Source organism: Chinchilla lanigera, unplaced genomic scaffold (assembly GCF_000276665.1).
Source record: "Chinchilla lanigera isolate Chin_1 unplaced genomic scaffold, ChiLan1.0 scaffold00007, whole genome shotgun sequence".
Classification (NCBI taxonomy): Eukaryota; Metazoa; Chordata; class Mammalia; order Rodentia; family Chinchillidae; genus Chinchilla; species Chinchilla lanigera.
In genome coordinates, this window is record NW_004955408.1 from 30,462,996 (window position 1) to 30,478,376 (window position 15,381).

The window sequence follows — 15,381 nt, forward strand, 5'->3', positions numbered from 1 at the left end:
TAAAGAGGCTATCATTCTTCCAGTGAGTTTGTTTGGACCCTTTATCAAAGATTAAGTGGCTGAGTGTTTCTGTGGTTGTGGCTGTTTCTTCCAGTCTGTTCCATTGATCCTCAGGTCTGTCTTTTAGCCAGTACCAGGTGGATTTTATGACAGTAGCTTTGTAGCAGGCGTGCTGTTCTTTATGTTCAGTTTGAGGTCGGTTTCTTTATCCTGTAAATTTTCACCAAATTTTCCAACTTTAACCTTTTTTTGTGTGTTTTTTTTTTCCATTTTTCTTTGAGAGTAATTAGAAGTACTTAGTAATTAGAAGTACTAATTTAGAGTACTCTTTCAAAGTAATTTTCTTTCTATTTTTTCAGAGACTGTAATGACATAGATGTTAGACCATCTAAATGTTGACACACAGCTCTCTAAAAGTCTTTTCATTTTTCCTGTCTTTTTTCTGTTCTGTAGTTTCTATAATTTCTGTTACCTATATTCAGGCTCCCAGAATCTTTGTTTTCCTGTCTTCTCTGATTCTTAAAATTTTAGACATTATGTTTAGCAGTTCTGAAATTTACATCTGATGCTTTTTTATAATGTCTATTTCTTTGCTTTACATATCTGATTTTCTACTCAATTCAAGAGTGTATACTTTTACTTCATGGAAAATTACTATACAGCTGCTTTAAAATCATGATTTGATAATTCTAACATCTGAATTCTCTTGAGGTTGGCATCTAATCATTGTCTTTTCTCTTGGTGATTGGTCAGATTTTCCTGGTGCTTGGTATGGTGAGTTATTTTGTACCCAGAGAACATTCTATATTAAGTTGTGAGACTGTGGGATCTGTTAAAACATTCTAACTAATGTTGCTTGCTTTGTTTAGCGGCTATCACCTGGTTAGGTTCAAGCTACAAGTTCTGTCTCACCTTCTGTGGGCAGCCCTTTCTATGCATATTTGAATAGCTTCTGCACATGTGCTGCCTGGAAGCATGAGCTTGGTGTTTTGTTGGTCTATGCATGGAATGAGGAGTCCCACTTCCTGATCTCCTCTCCATATGATTTTCCACTCTCCAGCTTTCCTTCGTGGTCTTCTGGCTTAGAAATGTGCTGTTCTCTCTGTTTTAGGTCCCGGCCCTGTTGTGCAACTTTGCATGGCAGGGCCCATCTTCGGGGTGAAGTGTCCATAGAAGAGAAAAATAAACCTTTCCTGGCACAGTGATACCCTCTTTTCCAAGGGCACAGGTTTCTTCCAGGGTTTTATTTTTTTTGTTGGTTTTGGTTTTTCTCCGGTACCGGGAACCGAACTCACGACCTTGCGCTTGCCAGGCAGGCGCTTTGCTGCTGAGCTAAATCCCCAGTCCCTCTTCCAGGGTTTTAGATGATCCTCTTGCTGTTACTGTAGGGCTGACGACTCAGAGTTTAGAATATGCTTCTTGCCTGGATGTGGACCATCCCATGGCACATTCCCTATTGTGCAGGTGCTCATCAACATCGCGTAGGATCAGGTAAGAATTTAAATGTGCCTCAATTAGGTTTGACCTTAACCAAGTCTCTGTTTACTTCTCTGACCAGGCAGTTATGCACATACTTCCTGGGTCCATCCAGAAATGGAAATGCTCCCATATGGGACAGACACCACTGGCAGCGCTGGTGGCAGGCAAGGCAGCTGTATGTGAGCAATGAGGCCTTTCTTGGAATGACTGTGGGGAGTAAATTCCAAGATCATAGGGGACACTGAGTACTTTTTACTAAAATCTCAAGACCAGAAGATGACCCTGAGTTCACTCTTATGGCCACTGTTTGCTGACCCTGGTCACTGATTCCTAGGGATGGCAAAAGTTACAGTAAGTTAAAATAAGTCACTTGCCATGTGTGCACTTGTTTTTAAAGTACTGTTTTGTATATTATCTTTTTTAGTGCTTAGTACTGTTGGAAGTTGGGGAAAGAAGACAGGGAGAAAAAGGAGAAGAGGGGAGGAGAAAGGCAGGAAGAGGAACAGGTAGAAAGAGGGAGAGAAGGAGACTGAAGAAGGTGGGGAGGGACAGGGAGAGGGGAGTGGGGAGGCAGAAGAGGGGACAAGGAGGAGAAAAAACGTGACGCTGGTGGTGATGCACTAATGTCTATGGAGCATTCGCTATGTACTAAGTATTATAAATGCATTTTCTCATTTAACAGGCAGGACCAAGGCCAGTATCTTAATTTTATCACAGAGAAGCCCAAGACCCACACAGCTAGTGGCTGGGGGAGGTCTGACCACAGGCCCAGTCTAGTGCTCTTTCTACTGTCTCGGACTCTGGTTGGAGGACAGGCAGAGTCAGGGTCTTGTTAGTAGTGTGACTTGAGCTGCCTCTACAGCACCCATCCAGGGAGGTGCTGAGCCCTCTTGCTTCCTTCCCAACCCCAGGCACGAGCTGGTTGCCAGCAGAGGCCCCTCTGACACACACTTTTCCTGGGTCAGGACCTCCACCCCGGTCTGGGAGCATGGTCTATAGATTGCTGTGTCCTTCACAGTAGGTGGTGAGACCTAGAGAGGTGTTCTGCTGAGCTCTCTTTCAGTGTGTGTGTGTGTGTGTGTGTGTGTGTGTGTGTGTAATTGGGGATTGACCCCAAGGACATTGCCCTGAACAACATCCCCAGCCCTTTCTTAAATTATTATTTCTTTTAATTTTGAAAGAGTCTCACCTAAATTGCTAAATTGCCCTGATTGTAAACAATACAAATATCATGTTAGGGAATGGATATCCAGATTGAGTTCAAACTTGCAACCCTGCTGCCTCAGCCTCCCAGATGTTGGGATTGCAGGTGGATGCTACCACCCCTCGCTTATGCTAAGCATTTTGACATGGGTGGTTAATGGTGTCATTCGGAAGGGTGGCATGTTGTTGGCTTGACGGTTTTAACACTAGGCTATTATGACATGGACTAAAGAAAAATATAATAAGCTCTGATTTACTGTATTTGTGAACAAGAGGCACCCTTGACTTCTGCACCACCCCTAGAATATGAGGCCCTAGAACGGGGGAAGCTTTGGCTGGGTGCAGGTAAGGAGGATGTGATTACATTCGTTGAAACTGTGCTTCTTGTTGATGGTCAGACATTAAGATTTAGCTGATTTCTTTTTGGTGCTAGGACCCTTACATCTCTGGGGGTCTCCTACACTCCAAGGGAGTTGAAAGGGCAGGCCTGGGGGTTCAGGCACAGGGAGGACATAGGCTAGGTTGTGTGGCCACTCCGGAAGGGGGCTCCAGCCTGCCTGGCGCTTGCTTCACCCCCAGCCATAGCCCTTGTTGTGCCACGGCTGCGGTCTTTCCCATGTGAGCCAGTGATTCCCACAAGCTCTTCCTGGCATCAGGAAGTGGAGCGGGGACACAAACGCTGGTCTCAAAACTATTTCTTTGGTGTTTAGAATTTTGATTGTTCAGCTTTGGCCTACCTCAGCAAGTACACCGGAGCTCACGTTCGGAGGCTGTCACAAACCCCAGCTTTGTTAATGAGCGCACTGTCTGCCAAAATCACACGCCTCCCGTCAGGCAGACAAGGGTTTGGTTAATCTGGCCTCAGCCGCTGAATCGATCACATTGACTTTGATGAACCTCGGTGTCTTCCCCAATCCGTACGAAGCCCTGAGTTTCAGCGTGACGGTGGCGGGAAGCGGAGCCTTTGGGAGACAGTGAGGTCAGCAAAGGCCAAGAGCAGGGCCCCTCCTGAGGGACTAGTGAGTGGCCTTACAAGAAGAGACGCAGAACACGTTCTCCCTCTCCTCCCTCTCTCTGCTGTGTGAAGGACACATAGCAAGAAGCAGCCTGTGTGAAAGCCAGGAAGAGAGCCCACGCCAAAATATTCTCAGCCTTCCCAGCTTCCAGAACTGTAAGAAAATAAATTTCTGTTATTTTACCTGACTCTGATGTTTTGTTACACTAGTTCAAGCAGACATATGATTTCCTCATCTGTAAAATGGGCATTATCTATACCTTATACACTTTAAGGAATTTGAACTAATTGTATCAAAATACCAAGAAACCTGGACATATTTCTTTCCCTCCCTTCTGCCTCTTCCTTCTACGGCTCATTTTCTGTTTCTTTTCCTTCCTCCCCGCTTTCTCTCTCCTTCCACCTCCAACCCAGGGCCTTCACACTGGCCTACATTCCCAACCTTTAAAAAAGTTCTTGTTGGAGGCCAGGGATATAGCTCAGCGGCACAGCGCCTGCCTGGCAAGCACAAGGTCTTGAGCTTAATTCCTGGTACCTCCCCCCACAAAACGTTCTTTTTTGTTGAGACAGTGTCTTTGCTAAGTTAACCCAGCTGGGATTGAGTAGGTATTTCTTTTCATTAATATCATTATGATCATCAGAATGATAACTGTAAACAATATGAGGGACTTCCTCAACCTGATAAAGGGATCTATAAGATGTTATGACAGATGTTATGACAAACCACCATGAAATTTGGGACCATCTGTAATTAAATATGTTAGTGCATATCTGTACACAGAGAAAATTCCAGCCCCAGATGGTTTCACTGGTGAGTTCTATCAAGTGTTTAGGGGATAAGTAGTGAAAATCTTTAGCTCATTTAGAAAATAAAGAAGATCTTCTCAAATAGGTTCATTATCTCTCATAAACATAGACACAAACATCCTTACTATAATTTTATTAAGTCAAATCTAGCAGGGTATAAAAAGATAATATATCAGGATCAAGCAGTGTTTATTTCAGGAATGCAAAGTTGGTTTAATATTTGAAAGTCAATGTATCTCATATTAACAGAACGAAAGGGGAAAAATCATAGATTATCTCAAAGATAGAAAAAGAAAGCATCTTCCAAAATTGGATACCCACCATCATAATGAAACCTCTCATTAAGTTAGAAACAGAGGGACTTCCTCAACCTGATAAAGGGATCTATAAAAATACTATGATTTACCTCAGTGAAATATTAAACATTCTAAGGTTAGAAATAACATAAGGATGCCCAAATTTATCACTTCTATTCAGTATTGAACTAGAGGTCCTAGCCAATACAAGAATTCAGATAAAACTGAGGCATACATAGGAAGCAAAAAATGAGAACTGTTTTCATCCAGGGACTACATAGATAATGTATTTAGAAATCTTAAGAATCCATGAAAAAGCTAGTAAAATTTACAAATGGGTTTAACAATTTCAGAAAACATAAGGTCAATTCACAAAAATCAGTTTGTCTACATACTAGCAGCAAACATGGAAAATTCAATAGACAATTGCCCACAGAAATAGCATGAAAAACCAAAAACTACATAAAGAATAAGTTTGGCAGAATACATGTAAGAGCTTTACTCTGAAAGCTACAAGTCACTGAAGAGAAAAAGGCTTCAAGAAGAGACACTGAGAGGCCTGCCCTACTCATGGATTGGAATGATCAATATAGTCAAGGTTCCTATTCTTCCTAAATTTATCTATAGACTCAGTGCAATCCAAATCTGTCACACAGTTTATTTTCTTGTAGATGCGGGGACACAAAGGTCCTAGAGTATCCAAAGGAATCTTGAAAAAGAAGAACAAGGTTGGTGAATACAAACTGCTGATTTCAAAACTTACATAAATGTAAGTGATTTCTAAAGTGGTGTTGGCATAGTAACAGACACATAAATCAAAACAACAGGGTAAGAGATCTAGAAACAGACCCATATATTCAGTCAATTGAGTTTCAAAAAAGGTTACAAGGGAATGAACATTTTCTCCAATAATTGTTACTGGAGCAACTTGCTTTGTGAAAGAGAAAAGGCACATTGACCCACTGTTTTACACCATGCGTAGAAATTAAAAATTTCTCAGGAAGTCAGAGGAAGCTATGAAAAACCAATAGAAATAAGTTAGTTTAGCAAAGTCAAAGTATATAAGGTCAATTCACAAACATTATAATTTTAAAAAAAGGATCATGGACTTAAATGTAAAGCCTAAATGTGAACCTTCCAGAAGAATAGATACAAAAAGGCTGGATATGGTGGCAGATGCTTGTAATCCTAGCACTTTGGGAAACTGAGACAGTAGGATTGCAAGTTTGAGCCCAGCCTGGGAAACTGAGCGACTTAGTAAGACACTGTATCAATATAAACAATAGAAAGGGGCTGGAGATGTAGCTCAGAACAAAGGCCCTGGGTTCAATCTCCAGTACCATAAAGGAAATAGAAAAAAGGATAGACAGGGAAAAAATCTTTGCAACATTGGAATAGGCTAAGGTTTGTTTGCATATAAATCACTAGTTGTGATTTATAAATTAGATTTAATAAAAATTGAAGCTTCTTTCTCATCAAAAGATGTAGTTAACATCATACCAATGAATGCATTGTGTGGGAATGCAAAACTATATAGCTACTTTGCAAAAGAGTTTATTTTTTTGTTTTATTTTTCTTGGCTGTGTTTAGTAAAGTTATGCTTCCAATATACCTAGCCATTAAGTTCCTTGTTATTTATCCAAGAATAATGAAAAACATGGCCATACAATCCCCCGTACTGCAAAAGAAAAAAGACTTGTATGTGCACAGTCTTAGAAACATTATTCAGAATAGCCCTAAACTGTAAACAACCCAATGACTGTCAACTGATGAATAGATAAACAAGTCATAGTGTATCTATTCAATGGAATACTGGTTGGTAATAACAAAGATTGAAATATTCATACACACAACAAAATGAATGAATGTCAAAAAACCTTTAAGTGAAGAAAACTACACATTATATGACTTCATTTACATGAAATTCTGAGAAAATCAAAATTATAGTTACAAAGAGCAGTTCTATGGTGCCTGAGGGGCAGGGCTCAAGGGAGGGACTCGGCTGCAGAGAAGTTCAGTGTAACCCTTTCAGGTGATAGAAGTGTGGATTACACATTTGTATCTTGATTGTGGTTATGGTTATACAACTACTGTATATACAGTTACCACAATTAAGCTGTGTCTGTAAAACAAGTAAATGTTATTGCCTGTAATTTATACCTCCATGAATCAGTGAAATAAGAATATATTTCTGATGTAAAAAAAAAATAAATAAAAACTGACAATTCCAAGTGCTAGTGAGAATATAGAGTAACTGGCACTGTCATATTTTGTTGGTTGAAGCGTAAAATTGGGCAGCCCCTCTGGAAAACGAGTTGGCAGTTTCTTTCAAAGCTAAACACATACTTACCATATTCCATGCCTAGGTATTTATTCAAGGGAAATGGAAACATATGTCCACCAAAAGATTTTTATATGAATATTAATAGCAGCTTCATTCATAAGAGCCCCAAAGTAGAAACAACCCACATGTTCATCAGGAAGTGAATGAATAGACAAATTGTGGGACATTCATGCAATGAAATACTATTTGGCAATAAAATACAATAAATTACCAATACATGCAGCATCACAGACAGATCTCAAAAGTACGCTGAATAAAAGAAGAATACGTGTTACAAGAGTGCACTTACATACTGTTTTAGAACAAGGGAAAGTGTTGCCCGGGAGCGGAGGATTTAAAGGGAACTTTTGTGGTGATAGAAATGTTCTTGCTCTTGACCGTGCTGGGCTACACACATGTATGTATTTGTTGAAATTCAACAACCTGTATACTCACATTGGGGGGCGTTTTACTTGACATTTGAGGACGAAAAGACGCCAACCAGCACCCTCTGTCAACAGCAAGTTTTACTAAGTTTTTAGAATCATTGTATAATTTGGAATTCTGATTTTAGATTTCCCCAGTTGGATTATAGATACATTGGGCTAAAAGCAAAATATATAAATCAGTTTTTAAAAGCTTCCTTTTTTAAAAGGTAAAGTTAAAAGATAAAGTCACATTCGTGGTCTTCATTCCTACCACTGTAACAGGAGTGTGTAGCTCTGCAGGAATCCTCTTTAACTTGATTCTCTGTGCCTAACAATTATAGCGAGGCAGGGACTTGCCTCTTTACCAAACTCCCTCTGAGGCAAGTGTGCCCTTCCATCTTTGGGAAACATGACCAGGGGCTTAGCTCTTCATCTCGGTAGGCTCCCTGATTACCAGTCTACGTCTACTGCATCCACAAGAAACTTGAGGCTGATTTAGATAATTTCCATGGGGAAAAAGTCCCCATTATTTCAATTATCTTGTGATAGTCATTTTAAAAATGATTTTGCCTTATCTGGATAATTGATCTGCTGGCTCCCTTCGGGAGTGCGAGCGGTGGAGAAATGCCGTATTAAAGTGGTACTTGCTGAGGGAAAGGGACATACGTTTATGAAGTGCTAGTGCTATGCCAGGTATAGGGCTCGATGCCTTATTTAATTTTCCTCTCATAGTGATCCTCATATGCAGTTTACACCATGTCTATTTTTTACCTGTAGCTGGAGGTCAGGTTGAATAAGCCATGTGGCTCTGAAGATACGAAATAGGATTCAACCTGAGATCTCACTGACCCCACCAAACCACGATGCTTCTGCTCCACATCACTGCATGAGATAAATTGTGATCTAGAGATGACCAAGAGAATAGCCCTCCTTTTGTCAGATCTGAAATGGCATCTTGACAGCAAGTTCCCCTGGCTTGGGAGCAGGCCACCACCCCATCTCCATCAAACAAGGAGCCAGTGGGAATTTCCTCCGCAGTCCCCAAGTATCTGGGCTGATCTATTTCCCCCCTAATTTTGCAGAATATGTGCCTTCCACCCTCTTGACCCACCTGAAAGATCCCATAATTTTCTTGTGAAAAGACCAAGAAGAAGTTCTCAGGATTTTAAGAGCTTGTGTTACCCTCTCTTCCACCAAGCACATTTTACACTGGATTGAATTTCCCCTTTCTATGCAGGAACTCAGTGCTAAGCACAAAAATACCACCAGAGTCATGAATATGAATAACACATTTTTCCTTAATTTGTCTCCCATCCCCAGTGTGGGTCACAGGCAGCAAGACCCAAGCAGGTGTGTGATTCTGGCCAGATCAGCCTGGTTCCGTGGGGTCCCAGTGGGGCAGGGGGCGTGGGGCTGGGTGGTGCCGCGTTGCTGAGGCAGAAGAATTGCTTTTGTGCGCCTTTGGATGCTGGGGGAAGGTTCATGGCCAGGTCACTGCGCCAGCATTCTTTCCTCAGCCACAGCAGCAGCGGTGGGCCCCCCAGTCAGAGAAGCTGGGCAGGCGGGGCGCAGGTCTGGGGAGGCAAACCTGCAGCTGCTGTGTTTGGTTTCCCTTTGGTCCTGGGGATTTAGATAAAAGCGCTGCTTTTATTGATTGGGGGGACTAGGGGAAGGAGGGAGCTCTAGGAGTTAGCCTTTGCCTTTTTGTTTTTCTAAGCAAACATTTATTGAGCATTTACTGTGTGCCAGGCACCCTGCCAAAAGCGTCTCATGCATTATCAGGTTTAATCCTCATGACAGCCCTGTTGTTAGAGTCTCTTTTCAACCCAGGAGGAGACCAAAGCTCAGAAAGGTTAAGTAATCTATCCAGGGCCACACAGCTGATAAATGGGAAAGACAGTGGACCCAGGAGCTCCCTCTTACCTGGACCACTGCAGTAGCTCCTCCATGCTGTCCTCCTGCCCTGTAGCCCTCATCCACCTGCTCCTTTGCCATCAGAGAGGTCTCAAGAGAACTCAGCCTTGCTCAGCGTCTTCAATGGCTCCTGCTTTCCCCACTTGCAGAGTTCATGTGGTTATCTGAACTCACATCCCCTTCCCTAGGTCACCTGCTGAGCTGTGCCCTCTCCCCCAGGGCTTCCCTCACTCTCACCTCACGTTCTGCTGGAACACCCATGCCCCATGCCTCCCGCCTGCCCCTCAAAGCAGAACTCAGATGCCCTCCTCTGATTAGGGGAGCCATCCCTCAAATCACAGCTTGCCTGCCAGCTCCTCTGGCTCCCAAATGCTCACCTTTAATTAAACAGGGTCCCAGAGGATAAGAGTTGCGTGTCTTTCCACCCCATCGCCCACGTGGGAGCCGAGTGTCCACTGACTCACATGGAAACACCTACAGTTTTACCTTCTTTGTCCTTGGCACCTGGGGTACCTCATGGCCATGCCCTGCCTTGTATCATACCAGTATCTGGACTATCCCAGACTCTCCTGCAAGTGGCATAGGCCCCATCCCTAAGGGAAGGCTGGGCTTGATGACTGTTCCTTGCCTGATAATAAAGTCACAGAAGAACTTTGGTCATTGGTTAGTGAAGAAGGTGTTGCCCTCTTGTCAGGTGGGCAGGGCTCTTCTATGTTGGATGGGCTACGTGCTGGGGCAGGGGGAAAAGAACACCTAAAGTGGTGGAATGGGCCAGGTTCTAAGCTGAGCATGGGACCAGCCTTGGGCAGACACGGGAGATGCTGGGGTAACACATGGGGAGGGACGTCAGCCCCACCTCAGGCTCAGTGAAGGGCAGGGGAGGGACCGCTGGGGAGTGCAGGTGTCACCTGGCCAACAGGAAACCATCAGGGCAGGGATTATCCAATTTGAGATCACAGAGACAGAAGTGCATTGGATGCCACTTGCTGAAATGAATTAGGACCCCAGCTGGGTGTTCAGGTTGCAAACAAATCTCAGAGGTATTACCGGGGGATCGCTGTTACCCTCTCTAGTTAATGAGCTGGTAACACTTCCATGGGAAACTTTGGCTGAGTCCTGAGGGGAACTCTGTCTCATTTCCTTAATGAGCTCTTCATGAGCCTCAGTTTCCTCGCTTGTGGCTTCAGGCCTACACAGCTGTCCTGACTTCAGATGCTTCAGCGTGCCATACAGGTGGTGGTATCCAAGGCAGAGGGACTGGCACCTCTGATGTGGGCAGTGATGAAGGGGTGGCCTGGGTGTGACTGTCCTTGGGTCATCACCCTAGCACATCAGCTGTCACTCCCAGGACAGAGTAGACTGTGACTGTCTTGCTCTGTTGGTGTCAGGTGGCTAAGTGTCCTTGAAGGTTATTCCAAATCTGAGTTTCAACAATAGTTCAAGGTGGGAGTTTTTACTCTTTTGCAACCAAGGTTCATGCCATAGGAAGAAGTTAACCTGCATCTAGGGCACAGGCTGGTGTAGGGGGCAGACCAGGAATGAGGGATTGGTGTTTTCATTTGCACACTAAACTGATGTGGCCCAGACAGGGTAAGTGGTCACCTGCAGGTCACATGGGTGAGTGACAGAGATAGATGGAAGGAGATGTGGCCCACTAGATTGCTCTGCCATCCTCTTCCCTGGGACCACGATGACACCTCTACTCGACTTGGGCCTGGCTGTGGCTCACTTGTCCGTCCTCTGCCCTGGCCCTCCCAGAGCCCGTGGGTTATATGGATTTTACCATTCTATCATCCATGCTTGCCCCTGCTGGCCCTTGTGGGGACTGACAGATTGTGTTCAGGGTGGCTCTTCTCTTCTTGACCTGAGGTCCCCATGTGTGGCCAGTGGCTCTGCACCATGCTCACTCCTGGAGGCTCGGGGTGGAGGTCGCTGGGGCAGCCTTGCCTTTGTTATGTGTTAATCCCCAGATGTGATGGTTCAGATGAAATCAAAGAGTGACATGCTTTAGTCATACCGCTAGGCAGATGTAGGTGACTTATACAGCACTTCCACACTATGCCAGTGCGAAGATTGCTCTTCTGGTGACGTCTGATGCTCTTCTGATGACCTAGACACTTCCACCCATGTAGCAATGGTCAAGGCCTGTGCTTGCTGGCGGAAGCTGTGTGAATGCCAAGGGCAAGATGGAAACTTGGCTTCAGTGAAAAAAAGACCCAAGCTGGCTCCAGAGTCCAGCACCCTGCCCTTATGTGACCCTGAGCAAGTTGCTTAGGCTCAGTGTCTTTATGTGTGTAGCAGGGATGGTGGCGATGACGATGGTGCTGATGACAGACACCTGTGGTGTGGTGACATGGGCCTGGGCAGGGGCCCTGGGCTGTGGAAAGCAGTGGTAGGAATGGGTGGTTCTTGGTGGGAGTGGTTGTTGCGTTATGCTGAACGCCTTGGTGGGTGTGGGTCCTCCCTCGCTGCAGCAGCCTGGGAGGCTGATGGGCACTGACCCCTAAGAGCAGGTTCCTCACTAGGCAGATACTGTGCCTGCCCAGAGCCTCTTCTGCGCTGGACACACACGGAGCTTGTGTTAAGGCCTGGGCGTCCATTGTTCAATCAGGCTAATCTGCCTGCCCTCGATAAGGGGAGAGATCGGGTTTCAGGGAGATTTTCCTGGGATTACTTCTAGTAGCCACTCAGTCTAGACAGGACTCTCAGTTACAGGGGTGCAGACAAAGGCAAGGACCAGGAATGCCTGGCCACGAGGCGGGCCCAAATCCCTTCAGACGCCTCCTCCTTTCTTCCTCTCCTTCTCTCTTCTCTGCTCCCCTCCATCTTCCTCCTCTCTTCCTGGGGGCCAGGCCAGGGGAGCAACCAGCCCACTGGCCTGTGGACCCTGGTCCAGCTAGGTGAAGGTCTTGAGCCATGTAGTGTATCCAGGCTGGGCCCCACAGAGCCACTGGAACGTGAGCATGATGTGTGTGGATTGCTCACTCCGTTCAGGGCTCAGTGAGAGATAGGGCATGTATCACCCTGCCCAGTTGCAGCAGGGCTCGCATGAGGTGGCTGTACCATGTCCACTTTACAGACGAGGGACAGTGAGATATAGTTCCACAACTGAAAAGGGATGGGACTTCAGTGGAGAGAGGCCAGTCACGGAGAGGACCCTGGGAGCACAGGGCAGGAAGTGTTGACCCAGGGCTAATAGGAAGGCCATGGAGGAGTATGCTGACTCATATCTCTGGGCTCTGGGGAGTGTGTCTGAGATGTATTTGATAAATTGTTCTTTTAGTGTACCTTTTCTGTCACAAGAGAACCCAAAAAGTCCCGCAAGTGCCCTGGGTGGCCTACTCACATACCTTGGCTCTGGGTTCCATCCTGACTTGGGTACACCCTTGCTCTGTGACCCAGGCCAGTCACTCCCGGACATCATCTGTAAGATGGACATGATATCTGCTCTGCCTGGTAGGAAAGTGGCTGTAAGTCACTGGAGAGAACATGGGTGAAATGGTTTGGGAAACTACAGTGCTATACCGGTGCTATTGGCAGTGCCTGTGTGTGATCTGCCACAGTGAGCTGAGTGAATAAATGAGAATACAGTAATACTCCTTTTTTTTTGTCTTTTTTTGAGACAGGGTCTCCCTGTGCAGTTCAGGCTGGCCTTGAGCTCACTTTGTAGCCCAGACTGGTCTCGAACTCATGACAATCCTCCTACCTCAGCCTCCAGAGTGCTAGGATTACAGGCGTGCGCCACCATGCCCGGATAGTAATACTCCTTCTAAGATAAGGCTGGTGAGCCTACCCTGCTCCCCAACTCACTCAACCCTGAAGAATGTGGGGAGCTGTTCTGGAGCCCAGATGGCCTCAGCAGTCTTGCCCCAAGGCCACACGGGAGAGGGAGCTACAGGTGTGGCTCCTCTGTCCATTTCTTTTATGCTATGAGTGGGAGACACATCCTGGCCTTGCTGCGGTCCTGGATGTACGGGTGTGACTATCCCCCTCAGACACTGCTGTGTGAAGTGGGATGTGGGGATGCAGGGCCTGCCCTTCAGGCTTCTGCAACACGGCACAAAGAGTCAAACACCAGCTGGTGGCTGCAATGCGGCTCTGGCCATGTACAATGCACGTGTGAGAGCTCTGGAGCTGAGGAGGCGGATGGAGGTAGCTCTCCACCTTGTGATTCATCTCTGTTAGGTTTGACACAAGATCTGATCTATTACTTCCTTGTTCTCAACATCTTTCCCTCATGCCCTTGGACAAAGTTAGAGATCTGACCCAAGAAAACAAGACATCTCTCATTTAATGTATTAGCTTTTTTCCAAGCAGAAAACCCTAAAACTAGAACAATAAAAAACACACATACTTGTAATTCCAGCACTCTAGGAGGCTAAATCAGGAGGATCACAAGTTCAAGTACAGCCCAGGCAACTTAGGGAGATCTTGTCTCAAGGAAAAAATTTTAAAAGGACTGGGAATGTAGCTCAGTATGAAGGCTCTAGGTTTAACTCCTAGTACCACAAAAACAACAACAGAAAAACTTACAGGTTCAGTGATCTCCAAAGTGATTGCTTTTCTGTAGAAATGGTTTCTAATTTGAAGTCACCTTTTATCAAGGGCCTCAGATCACAAGTTGAGTTTGGGTATGAGCCTGGGAGGCAGAGGCGGCATAGTTCTGTACCCTCTTCCCTGTGAGGTGCAGATGTCCAGCCTGTGCACTGTGCCCTCAGGGTCAGAGGGAGCACAGTGAGGGCTGGGTGAGCATAAACGTCTCTATGGCAAGGGACACTGGGTGAGGCATGAGGAGCTCGTAGAGTTTTGAGTCTCAGTGACCCAAGTTTGAAGCCTGGATCTACCGTCTGCCAGCTGTGTGACTTAGGCAAGTCAGCCAACCTGTCTGAGACTCGGGTCCCTTATCTGTACAATGCAGAGAGCTATAGGATTTAAGTCACGAGGCCATTGTGAAAATTTGTACAAGGCGGGAGGTATGAGGGGACTGTAAAATGATCAGTGCTCCAGCAGGGCTTGTCCTCAAGAGGCTGTGCGCGGGAGTATTGGCAGGACTTCGAATCTCTTGGCAAAGTCTTCATTGTGGCCTTTAGGGAGAGGAGGGGGGGAGCGTTGACTTACCCTGTGTAATTGGCCTTGGGTGCCTCGACTCATTTCCATTTTTACAAATGCATTAAAAATGCCAGTAGGCTCAGAACAAATGCCAATTTAGCCGTAGCACGGCTTCATCACTGTAATGAGCAGTCTTGAATCTCCACCAAGCCATGCATGGCTGCTCCCAGCAAGATGAGTGGAATTATAATGAAATCAGTATATGTTCATAGACGCTGACTGTGTTATTAGTATCTCTGGATCTGAGGAACCTGATGCTTTTTCACAGTCAGTGAATGAACAATGTCAGTCAAAGGAAGGTGAGAACTGTGTCTGTGGCTGAAAACCAGCGTCGTTCACCGGAAAAGAGGAAATGGCAGCAGCTCCGTCATATCCTCGCTTCAGTCTTGAGTGAACAACCCGATAGCTTTGGGCTTCAGTTTTCTTTTTTGCCGAATGGGATGATTCTTGCTCCTTCTAGCAACAGGGCTCATCTGAAGACTACGTGAAAGTACATGCAGGGTAGATGTTACAAGGTATGGAATTTGGTACAGGTGTACAGAGTTGTTACTGATAGAGGAACATGGTGCTGTATAGATAGTTACTGGCAAAGAATGGTGGGCAAAATTCTCTAGTCAAATTTTAGGTTTCTGAGAAAGAAGGAAGGGAAAAAAAATATATATATATATATACAGACACACGATAGCTAAAATAATTGTACTACTAATTTCTATTGGTTTATTGAAAGGAACAGTTGATGCCTAATTTATTAATTTTGCATGACTATGTCTGGTAATCTGACACACACCTGTAATCCCAGCACTTAGG

General features: G+C 45.3%; 1 long non-coding RNA gene across 3 annotated transcripts in view; it reads left to right on the top strand.

Moving 5' to 3' along the window:
- LOC102009353 overlaps positions 1 to 15,381 on the top strand; it is a 101,461-nt gene that overhangs the window by 58,531 nt on the left and 27,549 nt on the right. The window contains exon 3 of one of the 3 annotated variants that reach the window (XR_001231750.1): positions 5,472 to 5,528. The exons of the other annotated variants lie outside the window; for them this stretch is intronic. This is a non-coding gene — a long non-coding RNA (uncharacterized LOC102009353). The remainder of the gene's footprint in view (positions 1 to 5,471; positions 5,529 to 15,381) is intronic. 3 annotated transcript variants of the gene reach the window in all.